Genomic DNA, 12,722 nt, shown 5'->3' with positions numbered 1-12,722 from the left:
CTGCATGGCCTGTAATGCTACAACATGCTATAACATGGCTATGAGGCATAGGGTAGGGACCTCCACTCTTCTAGTCCTTGCAACTGTGGTCTATTGCTGCGATGCCCAGAAAAAGGGACCCGGGGTAGGGGAAACTTCTACCATTGGTCTCACAACAATAGTGTGTCACTGCAAGACTAGGGAGGGGTGTTCCCTTCCATAGACCACCTCACCATGACCCACAGCTGTAAAACTCATGAATCATGGTCTGGTGCTGCAATACCTTGGGGAGGAGAGTCCTCTTCGTTGGGCCTCACAGCCAATGACCTCAGTCATCGCTGCAAGAGCCACGTAGGGATTTCACAGGAGAATGTATGCCTTTGGAATAACACTAAATACCCCCTCTAAAACAGGTCATGTTAAAAGTTAACTCAGCTGGAGATTGAGTTTCTAGAGTGTGATTACTCTTCATGCTATGGTTGAGTTCTAATCCCTTTACCACCTATCGGAGTAAGGCTTGACTGCTCACAATTGCAAATGTTGAGCAACAAGTTTAGAAAAGTAACAGTAGTAAATCAGTATCTACCATTCATACTGTCTAGTAAGTACCCACTGCCACAGAACCTGGTCTAACTAGTACATTTTAACCAAGGGCCTAGGATATTTGGCATCAAATCATCATGTTCTAATACTGATCATGGCTGGAAACAGAGTGGCAATTTCCTTGAAGAAGCATCCCCTTAGCCTATCCATCAGGCTTACTGAGATCCCAATTGTAGTCTAGTGGACTAGTTGGAGAAATCCAACCAGGAGACAAGTTTTTTAATCTTTGCCTCCCATTTGACCAAATTGTGTGCTCTTGGGCAATAATGTTTCTAAATGTATTGCCAAGGCCACTGGGATTATGCGATTGAGTGGCTGCTGCATTTTTCTCATAATTATTGATTTATCACCTAATCTATCATCTGCTGCATAATCTTCAGGTTTTAACAAACATAATTTTTGTTTCTAGCTCAAATGGTTCAAAAGTTCCTATTAACACAACAACACATGTTGCCTTGCAGCAGAAGATCCTTTGAAAAGCTGGACTGGTTACCTTTCTGTTGCATATTGCTAAAATTGAATGTTAAACTGGTACTAATTAAGTGCAACCAATGCACAAGCAGTGTTAAGTGCAAAAATGACCAAATATTGAAGTAATATTATCATAAATGTACTGAATTACGCCGCATAATATGCCTTTTTGGTGCATAATTTACTCATCCCTGTCACTTAATTTGACCCTACTCTACCATATAGTTCCAGTGGCTCAACTTATTACTCTGCTGCTCCCTTTTTGGGAAGATTGGGAGTACATTTATTCAATGTGAAAACTGGAAGTCACTGTGATTTCTAAAAATGTACTGAATATTTTCTGAGAGAAGGGAGGTGCCCAGTGATATGTACTAGTTCAGCGCAAAGAAACTAATCAGTGTACAAGCGCTTTATAAGAACTTTTAACATAACATAACATAATCATCTAAATGCAGTACAGTGGTAAATATATAGGGGCATATTATCAAGCCTGGGCGATAAAATCGGCAGAAAACTGCAGATTAAGCGGCGATAATGGGCTTGATAATATGCTCTATGGAATTCCAATCGAAGCCCAGGTTAGATGTCTTAACATTTAACATGGGCTTCGATTGGAATTCCATAGAGCATATTATCAAGCCCATTATCACCGCTTTATCTGCAGTTTCTGCCGATAAAGCGGCGATAATTTTATCGCCCAGGCCTAATAATATGCCCCGTAGTCTTTGCAACAAGTAGCAGTGTACTGCCGTCCTGGGTCTACTAATATAACAAAATGTTTGATATTGGGCAAATAACATTTTCTGTGTGCCTCATCCACTGATCTGACAATACGGCCGCACTTTGAAACAGGCTTAATGTGAGAAATAGCCCCCAAAGGCATTCTTCCTGGCTCTGACTCAGCTTGAGGTCCAGTTAGAACCACAAGTCCATAAAGAGCCAAGCTTTCATGTAGCATCTGCCTGCCACCCTCCGTCTAACCAGGATGTGTTATTACAGCTAGAGGTGCCGACTTTTTACCTGGTCAACCAGCTTCCAGTCGTGGCATCAGCTCAAGATCCTGTGATTCTGGGAAAATCACTTAACCTCCCTGTGCCTAAAAAAAGAAAAGTATGTGCCCTTGTATAATGTAACTGGTTCTCATGTTAAGCACACCAATACCTTTGAGTCCCGTTTGTGCTATACAAAATTGCAAAAAATGGGTTTAAACCCTCATTCAAGGTTGTATGTGATGGAGCAAGGATTCGCACGTAAAGCGACTTGCTCTCAATCAAGAACCTCGCCTAACTTATAATCATATTAATCCAACCTGTCCGTCATTTATTTCGCGTTTTCCCCAACACACGGTGTCCCTAGGAGGCTTGCCTGTGTGTCTTTTCATCCTAACCATGCTTGCACTACGGAAATGGCTGCTTCGCAGAAATCCGGTCTGCGCATGCGTCGGTCATACTCACGTGATGTGACGCACTCGCATTCTGGAGGGATTTTGTTGCTCATGCGCATTGTTGCAAACATGGCCGCTTGTCTCTCACCACGCTCTCTGCTTGCCACCGCTGCTTCTGCCTATCTGTCTTTTTGCACTAAACCTTAATGCTATAGATATTATAAAGTAAGGGGTGCAGTGAAGCTTATAACGGTATACAGTGTAATCATTTTTACGTATGATTCTAATTTGTTTTCGCTTACTTTTCATGTACCGCGTATCTGTGGGCCGGGGGAACGGGAGCTGCACCATATTTGAAGCTCTTCTGAACCCTGTCACGTGACAGGGGAGAAACCCCACTGCGCAGAAGCTGAAACCAGCCAACTGGCTCCCGAAGCTCGATGCGCCTGAGAACCTACCTAGAAGATGCAGCAGTTTACCTTGACTATGCAACAATGTATCTATATACTGCACTCTCTCATTGTATTCTATATTCCTAAGCCTGGGAACGTGAACCCAAGGGGCGGGTATGCAAAATTTAATATTCATTATGAGAACACTGGATTATAGGTGGTGACAATGACAAAGTCACCTCGCCTGACCAATCATAACGTGGGAATTGTGTCACTTGCAACATTTGTGGGTGGTCTAGGGGTCCCAAAACAGTATAACTAGCTTAGTATAGCTTAGAGAAATTGTCTGACTTGTCCGAGTAGCAGACCTGTCACTGACCCTACGAACTCTATAGGTGATTGATACAGAGTGCTGCGGAGCACTCTGCCCGTATTTTCCACAAAACTAGAAGGGGTGGAAATAGTCTTAAGTGCTGGCGGAGCACTTTGCTGGGAAATTCGAAAACCCAATCGGGGTTACTGGCGGATTACTTGCAGAGAGGGGGTAACGCAGGCGTTGCATCCGAAGCTGTGGGTGTTGGTCGTACCTTGGTGAGCCCAGTCCTGATCCAAACCTGAGGGGTATCCTGTCCTGACTGTCCCTGAGCTGTACCTGCTCGTTTTCTGATATTCCGATCCTTGAGGGTCCTTATCCCCGTCTTGTCCCAACTGACCCGTGGCCAGGGTTAGTCATCATTCTCGTTCTAGGTAAATATCCTGTGGGTGTCTATCTGACTATACTTTTTTTCCTCTTCTTAATAAAGCTCTCTTGCCTGTGATATTGCTCTATCACCTCTGAAAGCAATTTATATGCAATTGGTTATTAGTGATGTTCCACATCTCTCCCCTACCTATAGGATATTATTAAACTGTCATATTATTTTAGTGTGTTCCATTTTTCCCTTCCCTTAGCATGATTGCCGTAAACTTAGTAAGAATAGCATAAGATCTAGGGATTAGGTTCAAGAATATTTGTGCTCATATTAGGTCCTTCTCATGTCCCATGCCTTAGTTTAAGCCTATGCTGAATAGTGTGTTCCCTGATACTCATACTCTGTAGTGTTCCCTAAATATTCTAATGGTACTCGCCCTAATCCATAGTTACATTGTGGCTTTAATACTAATAATTGATGTGTTGATTTGTATTTGCCTCATTATACTGGCATATTCATTCTGAAATTTCCTATATAAAACTTTAAACCTCATCAGGTGTCTGTGGTCATTTTACAAAGTAAATGTCATTAAAGTATTAAACGTGAAAGGTTTTCTACTCTTTTAGGAATCTTGTTACCTGTCCACTGCTAGCTCCTGATCCATCAGGAGTAATGTGCCTGGGGTAAGTCAGGTACATGTATAGTAAGTGGTGTAAGTGACGCCCCCCCCGAATTACTCATAGTAGCGTGGTAAAGGTTTCATCCGGTTCATGCAAAACACTGTCATTACATGCATGCCAGGGCCCAGTGCGTGGAAAATTGGTAATCTAGTGACCCGGGTGACCTACGCGCTCTATCAGTAATTTCCTGGTAGCAGAGCTATGGTTAGGACTAGTTAAGATAGGTAGACGAGATAGTTAGTAAACAAACCGTGAAAATAAAATGTGCTGCTAAAAATTATTTTATTGATTTTATTGCTTCAAATATTGCGCAAATGTTTTAAAGGGTTTTTTTTATATATATATATATGAATTTTGCATTGCTGCTATAAGTGTTATATGTTAAAATTAACCAGAAATTGTTTGTAAGTGTTCAGTGTAGTCCGAATCCCCGGGGAAGTCTATAGCTAACGGTGAGCAGAATCCGGTTAGCTGATGAGGTCGCATGCCGTGAGTCATTAGTGCATGGTTAGGAAGGACCGGAAGCACTAATTAGGATCTTTTGTTGTATCTGAGTGATTGATAGCTAGCGAGTCCTTAAATAAAACTTCCATTGTGATATCACCTAGTAAGGGTCACCTTCGGAAGGAGTAATAGGGTCTCCAAAGCTCGAATGGTAAGCAAGGTAGTCCGCTGATGAAAGCCTGACTTAGTATATATCCCGGAAAGAAGTGGATGAGTCAGAGGAATAGCAGGCTCTATGTTGCGCGTTTGTGAGGTTAGACAGAGAAGTCTATCCGGAGTGAATGAAAAGTAGACAGAAGTGGTTTACTTGCAGCGAGAGAACATTTTTCTTTCTATTTAGAACACTCAGACACTGCGGCGAACGTTACGTGTTAGTAACTAAAATTTGCACTCGCACTTTAGGAAAGATTCAAAGTTTCCGTTACCTTGTGAAGGAGGGAGTCAGTCGGAAGACTGCCCTGACGTCACTCCGTGCCGCGCTGGTATTGGTCGAGACAGCGAGCGTGTAGTGGAGCTGAAATTGTAAGAGAGGGGTGAGTGCCGGAGCGTGAGACCTCGTCTCGCGAAAGGCCGCGCACCCATTGGACAAGGATTTTGTAGTCACAGCGTTGATTGGTTACAGCAAGATAGAAGGCGCTTTAGAATTGGAAGCACAAAGGTAAACAAAATTAATCAACAGGAGCTTGAGAAGAGTTTGGAAAGGTGCATGTGGTATCCTGAGTTTATACCTAATCCACAGCACTTAGGCTTCTATAAGGAACAGATTTTACGAGGTAGACCAAACAAAATGTACGGAGTTAAGAGGAAGATGTCTCTTGCTGACAAAATTAAAAATTATTTCAAGAAAGACCAGCCTATTAGGACTAGGGAGGGTGTGATCATTCCTCCACCAGATACTCCTGCCTCTTTCATGATGTTTGATAAGGGGTACCATACTTGCGTGTGGTTAGAAAATTGGGTAAAGTATACTGCGGATGACGGAGTCCTAGCATTTCCTATTAATGGTTCCTTTAATGGCAGAATCCTGTTTAACCTGAGGAGTCGAATGAATGAATTACACCCCAGACCCAGATTAACACAGTACGAGGCCCTAGAAGAATGGGAGATTGAGGCCATGGACAGAGACAGGCCCAGAATGGATAAGGGTTTGAGTAGATGGTATCCAAAATTGCCAAAAGAAACCAAAGAGCAGAAAATGAAACAGTGGAGGCAGAATATGATGGTTGAGGGATTGTTCCCAATGATGGGGGTACTAGAACAAGGGAAAGGGAAACGTACAGAGAAAACCCATCACTTAATGTCTGTGGGGGACTCTGAAGATGAACACCTAGAAGATTTGTTGATGAAAAACACCCCTCCCTATGTTGCAGAGTCAGAGCCTTTGAGTTCAACAAACCCGTTTGCTAAATATCCTAGATGTCGGAGGGATAGTGAAACCGACGGAACAGGTACGGATAGTAAAACCAGTGATGGGGACGGGTTTTGCAGACCTAGTTCTACAGTCCCGAATTACCGTCCGTTTGGAGAAGACCCACCTCGGTTGGTTACTCCAACAGCCCCGAATATTTACCCTCCCTTGGTACCCCAAGTGGTGCATGACAATTCTGCAGACAGGGTTTTGCGTGAGTGAGAGAAGGAAGCCCTAGCCAGACAGCGAGATGATTTAATTCGGACCATAGCCCAGATACATCCCCATCCAGATTCATTGACTATCCCAGTAACTATAGGTCCAGCCATTCCTCTTTACGGGGATAGACTGGCCAGTCCACCGACTCCTGTTATAACCCCGAATATGCAAACTCCTAGTGTTCCACTCCCGAGAAAAGAGACGCTCATAGATGATGATCAAGAAAGCGAATGTGAGTCAGTGGTCTTAATGGATCTGCCCATAAGGGAACCTAGAACCAGTGTGCCAAGGGCAAGAAGTCAGAATAGGACAAAAGAGGTAATGATTGAAAGCACCTCTGGGGTCAGGAGTGCCACAGTAGTATCTCCAGAGGAGTTGGACAGATGGACCAAAGAGTTAAAGAAAGAGACCACACCCCAACCGAAACCCTTAGAAATCTATAGACTAAGAATAGAAATAGAGGAACTGGTGGCTGGTAATGTAGGATTAGATCGGTTAAACTCCTTTAGTGAAGACGAATTACTGTTTATCAGCAAAAACCTTACCCGAAGCACTAGATTGCTACATGAGAGATTGATGGACACAGCCACTGATATGGGAATAGATATTAGTCGATCCAAAGTCCTTAAGAAACCCTACAGAGCAGATTTTTCGGACAAAGACCTGGAGAACATGAACATGGTAGGAAAACAGATTCAGATAAAAGAATTACTGAAAGTCCTCCAGAATTGGGGAAATGTAGAAAAATGGAAAACCCGATGGGCGAAAAAGAAAGAAAAGAGTAAGGCTAATCCAAAGGGTTCAGAATACTTACTGAAGGAGGTAGAGCCAGCAGAAAAATTGTGTCCCATGAGAGAGGTACCGGGGGGGAAATATGTCCATGTCCCTTGGTCCCGACAAGACATTGTGTCGTTTACAAATGACTTTCCAAAATTGTGGGAGAAACCAGTTGACTGGTACAGACAGGTTGAGCGCTTCATTAAAGTTCAGAAATGCCTTTTGAAAGACCTGGATGGGTTTTTCGAAATTGTGGTGCCTGTAGATTTGTGGACCGACTGCAAAATTGAAATTGATTGGCCCACTGATGAATATGCAAGAGACCCTAGAACCGGAGCCCCCTCAGCTGAAGTAATGAGGAAGTATGAGCAAGTCATACAATACTTAAAGAAAAAGGTGCCCGCAAAGGAAACTGATTGGACTCGGATAGATAGAACTATCCAAGAGCGTGATGAAACTGTTCACTCCTTTTATGAGAGGTTACTGCAGGTATTCAAAACTTACAGTGGGATTGATAATGTGGACATGAAAGACATGACCCATTTCAGTTACAGATTCGTGTTCGGATTAAGGCCTGAAATATCCCAGTGGATTCGAGATAATAAAATCAGTTGGCAAGGCAAGCCCATAGATGATGTCCTCAAGTACGCCAAGTACTGTGAGGATGAGATAGAAAATAAGAAGAAAGCCCTAAAGGAAAAGGTGATGTGGGCACAAGTGAAATTGGCTGAACAGCAAGAAAAACAGTTAAGTAAAATGAATAATGCTAATAATGCCCAAAATCCCAATGCTGGGGGAGGAGGGAAACCCTGGGTAAAAATGAGTCGAGAGGAGGCTATGAAGAAGTTCCCCTGCCATGGGTGCGGTCAGATAGGGCATTGGAGAGACGAGTGTCCACATCTGCAGGCTGGTAATGCCCCTGTAAATGGTTTAAATCCACAGGTGCAGAAAGAGGGGATACAAAAGAACCAGCAACAGGTAAAGCTACCTCCCGTGCCTCGCGAACCTAGACCGAATTATAAGAATCAGGGTCAGCAGAATGAAAGGGCCGAGATATGGGAGGGAGAGAATGAAAGAAATGCAGCGATTCCACAGTATTTGTTAAATGATTCCTTCCTCTGTGAAGATCAAGATTGACGGGGCCTGAGAGGGGAGGACAAGGAGTGCGTGCTTGGCGCCTCCTTACCGGTAGACCAGACTGGACCATATATTGAAGGAAAGGTTGAGGGAAAAGACGTCACCTTTCTGTTGGACACTGGTGCTACCCGTTCTACTGTGAGAACAGTGGATGTTCCTAACCTACCCCTCTCGGGAGAAGCAATCCAAGTAGTGGGTGTTTCAAATCAGATAATCAGTACTCCAGTAACTGAACCAATGGAGATTTCTATAGGGAACTTCAAGGACATGCACAGATTCGTGGTCTGTGACTCCAGTCCTGTAAACCTGCTAGGACGAGATTTGCTGTGCAAAATGAATTGCACTATATTTTGCTCACCAAATGGCGTCGAAATTCAGACTAAAGAGGAAGATGGCCTGTACAAATTGATGATGCTAAGGCCAGATACAGAAGTTAGACCCCTGTCCATTGAAGACCTTCCTGAAGAATTACAGTCAAAAGTGGTACCTGAAGTTTGGGATTTCACTGGAAAAGATGTAGGCTTAATGTCAAATGTAGACCCAGTTAAAATAGCAATAAAAACAAATTCTGTTTATCCAAAAATCCGGCAGTACAAGATGAGTGCAGAAGTGAAGGCTGGAGTCGCAATAGAAATAAAGCGGTTGCTCGAAGCAAACATAATACAGGAAGTAATGAGCAGTCCCTGTAATTCACCCATAATTGGAATTAAAAAGCCTAGCGGAAAGTACCGGGTAGTGCAGGATCTGCGCAAGGTGAACCAAATTGTAGTACCTTGCTGTCCCATTGTGCCCAACCCCGCAGTGATACTATACCAGATTCCTTGGGATGCAGAATGGTTCACTGTCATTGACCTGTGCCATGCATTCTTCTCCATCCCATTGCATCCTGAAAGCAAGTTCCTTTTTAGTTTTGAATTTGACAGCCATATCTATGTCTGGAATCGTGTCCCCCAAGGGTACACCGAAAGTCCATCGATTTTCAACCAGATCCTAAAAAGATGCCTTGAATCTTTAGTACTGCCAAGAGAGTCTGTTCTGGTACAGTACATAGACGACCTTCTGGTGGCGTCTAAGAGTCAAACTGACTGTGTCACTGATACTATTGCCTTACTGAATCACCTAGGAAAGGGAGGTCATAAGGTATCGCCTGACAAATTGCAGTACTGCAGAAACTCAGTAAAATATCTGGGGCACCAGATAGAGAAAGGAATTCGAAAAGTCACTACAGAAAGGATCAAAATAATTCAGAATATGGGCCTACCCGTGACCCAGAAAGAAGTGAGAATGTTCCTAGGAGTTGTAGGATACTGCAGGCAATGGATTGTAGGGTTCGCAGCTCTAGCAAAACCTTTGATAAACATGACCAAGAAGGGAGTGGAAGATCCAGTGAAGTGGAATGATGAAAGCATGTCCGCTTGGGTAAAATTGCGAAATTGTCTGTGCTCAGCTCCTGCATTAGGAATGCCTGACTATTCCAAGAACTTCGAATTGTTCTGTGACACAAGAGACAATTGTGCGCTCTCAGTCCTAACCCAGGAACATGGGCTGATCAGGCGTCCCTTGGCCTATTTTTCGGCCACTTTAGATCCAGTGGCTGCTGGATTACCAGGATGTCTGAAAGCAGTAGCTGCTACTTGTGTAAGTCTAGAACAGAGTGAGAACATTGTCATGGGACATCCTGTCACTGTATATGTTCCCCATTCTGTTGTGATCTTACTGACCAGAACCAAAACACAGTATCTCACCCCTAGTCGGCTGACTAAATATGAGAGAATCCTAGTTGGTGCCGAGAATGTAATTATTTCTCGGTGCAATATCCTGAACCCTGCTACCCTGTTGCCTATTCCCCTGGATGTAGAGGCCGAGGATGAAATGGAGCATAACTGCGTAGATTTAACAGAATTTAGCACCAAGCCACGTCCTGATATCCGAGAAATAGCCTTACTTGATGAGGATGTTATGATGTTTGTGGATGGCTCATGTTTAAGACATGAGGATGGAGGTCTGAGTGCTGCCTATGCCGTAGTCACATTGACCACAACCCTGGAAGCATCTTACCTATGCGAAGTGAAATCTGCCCAAGTAGCAGAACTAATCGCATTGACCAGAGCCTGTAAGCGAGGGAAAAATAAAAGAGTAACTGTTTATACCGACAGCCAGTACTGTTATGGGGATGTTCATGACTTCGGCCAGCTATGGTTACAAAGAGAATTCATGACTTCCTCAGGTACCCCTATCAGAAATGGAAAGGTGGTACAGAACTTACTGGAAGCAATTCAATTGCCCAAAGAATTGGCTGTGGTCAAGTGTGCGGCTCACAGATCTGGAAATGATGATGTGACAGCCGGAAATAGATACGCTGACCAAATTGCCCAGTTTTGTTCCCGTCACAAAATGTCCCTCCAAATTGGATTATGGGGTGGTGGAAGCAGCTGCCAACTGATGTTGTTTGCAAGTGTGTCTACATGGGAGGAATTGAGAGACTTACAACAAGCAACAGACAGGGAAGAAAAGGGCCGATGGAGGGCGAACAAATGCAGAATAAGGAATGATGGTGTGGTGGTGAGCCAAACTGGTATGCCTGTACTGCCAGACAGCCTGGTAGACCCCATGGTCAGAATGATACATGAACCAACACATATGGGAAGGGATGCAATGTGTCGTGTGTTTGACAAGGTGTTCTATAATTCAAAGTTCAGGAACCAAGCGGTAAGGCTTTGCCAGAGGTGCCTAGTGTGCCAGCAATTTAACGCAGGAAAGAGGACTGTAGTAGAGCAAAGTACAATTGGAAAGGCAGAAGGTCCATTTGTTAGGATGCAGGCAGACTTCATAACATTACCCACATGCAAGGGATATAGATATGTCCTGGTCATAGTTTGCCTGTTTTCCAGGTGGGTGGAGGCTTACCCAGCAAAGAAAAATGATGCCATAACTGTAGCTAAACTATTACTGAGGGAACTGATACCTAGGTACGGAATTCCAGAGACCATTGAAACAGACCAAGGTGGGCATTTTTCAAACGAAATCCTAAAAGAACTCTGCACAGCATTTAAAATGGAGCAAAGGCTGCACTGTGCCTATCATCCAGAGGCTTCTGGAATAGTTGAACAGATAAATGGTACGATCAAGTCCAGACTGGCGAAGATGTGTGATTCCATCAAAATGAACTGGATAGACGCTTTGCCCCTAGTGCTGATGAGTCTGAGAAGCATTCCAAACCGAAAAACAGGCCTGAGCCCCCATGAAGTGCTAATGGGGAGAGTGATGCGACAGGCATGGGTACCTGGACACAAACTGCTAAGTATTTCTGATGATTTGGTACTAGAATACTGCAAGCAGCTGGGTGACCAAGTGCGTTCTATCTCTCACCAGATTGGAGAGACTGCTGACGATTGGCCCAAGACTCCAGCACATAAACTGCAACCAGGTGATTGGGTGGTGTTAAAGAAACACACCCGGACGAGTTGCCTTGGACCAAAGTGGGGAAAGCCAAGACAAGTGATCCTTGTCACCACGACTGCTGTAAAGTGTGCTGGTGTACCGAAGTGGATCCATGCCAGCCACACGAAGCGGGTAACCGGAGAAAACGCGACTGAAGCTGAAGGTAGTCCAGCTGAGGAGACTCCCGAGGAGAGTCCGGATCTCGCTGACATCGAACTACCGAGAACAAGTCAAAACATTGATTGGTACCCTGCTGATGAACAGGTTCTTGATCCAATACGAACCAGAAAGTATTCCTACCTAGATAGTGAGTGGGATAGTGAGGGTGAGACAGGACTAGAGGACAAAGGTCAGGTCAACGAGACTCACATCATACCTGATCAGGAAGTAGGCCAAGTAGGGACAGATCAAGCCATCGACACTCCTCCTGAAACTCCAGAGTCTGGAAAGGGACAGATAGTGATCAAAGCTGAAGTTCATGCGGTAGAAAATCAAGGGAACGAAGTGCATGAACAGGAACAGATAGATATAGACGAACGTGTTCAGGAAGCAGAATCCAAATCGCCTGAAAGTAAAGAGCAAATACAACTCCAACCTGAACAAGGCCAGCTTAGAAACCAGGCAGAAGAAATAGATGAAAGACCTGGAACTAGTCAGACAGGAAGGGAAATAGACACTGCTGAAACAAAAGTGCCACAACGAACAGAAACAAAAAGAGTGCATGAGGAAGGCCAAGTTTCCTCGACCACTGAAAGCCACAAAAGTAAGGGTGAACCCCGATACATCAAAAGACTGAGACTCCGTATAAAAACAGTTGAAGAAAAACTGAAAGACCGAAAAAGAGCTGAAAGTGAAAGGAAAGAAGCCCGAGGCAAGTCTCTCAGAAAAGGCGACAGAGTAAAGAAACAGAACAGGTTGTATCGGAGCCCTGAATGGACTTACTTGGTGTTGGAAGAAATTGACGAACCCAACCACAGTGGCAAAAGTGACGAAGAGTCCATTGCTGATCGGAGTTCTGACGAAGACCCTCCCTGA

The sequence above is a fragment of the Lissotriton vulgaris genome, chromosome 6 (genome assembly GCF_964263255.1).
Source record: "Lissotriton vulgaris chromosome 6, aLisVul1.2, whole genome shotgun sequence".
Lineage (NCBI taxonomy): Eukaryota > Metazoa > Chordata > Amphibia > Caudata > Salamandridae > Lissotriton > Lissotriton vulgaris.
Note: the sequence above shows the minus strand (reverse complement) of the source record.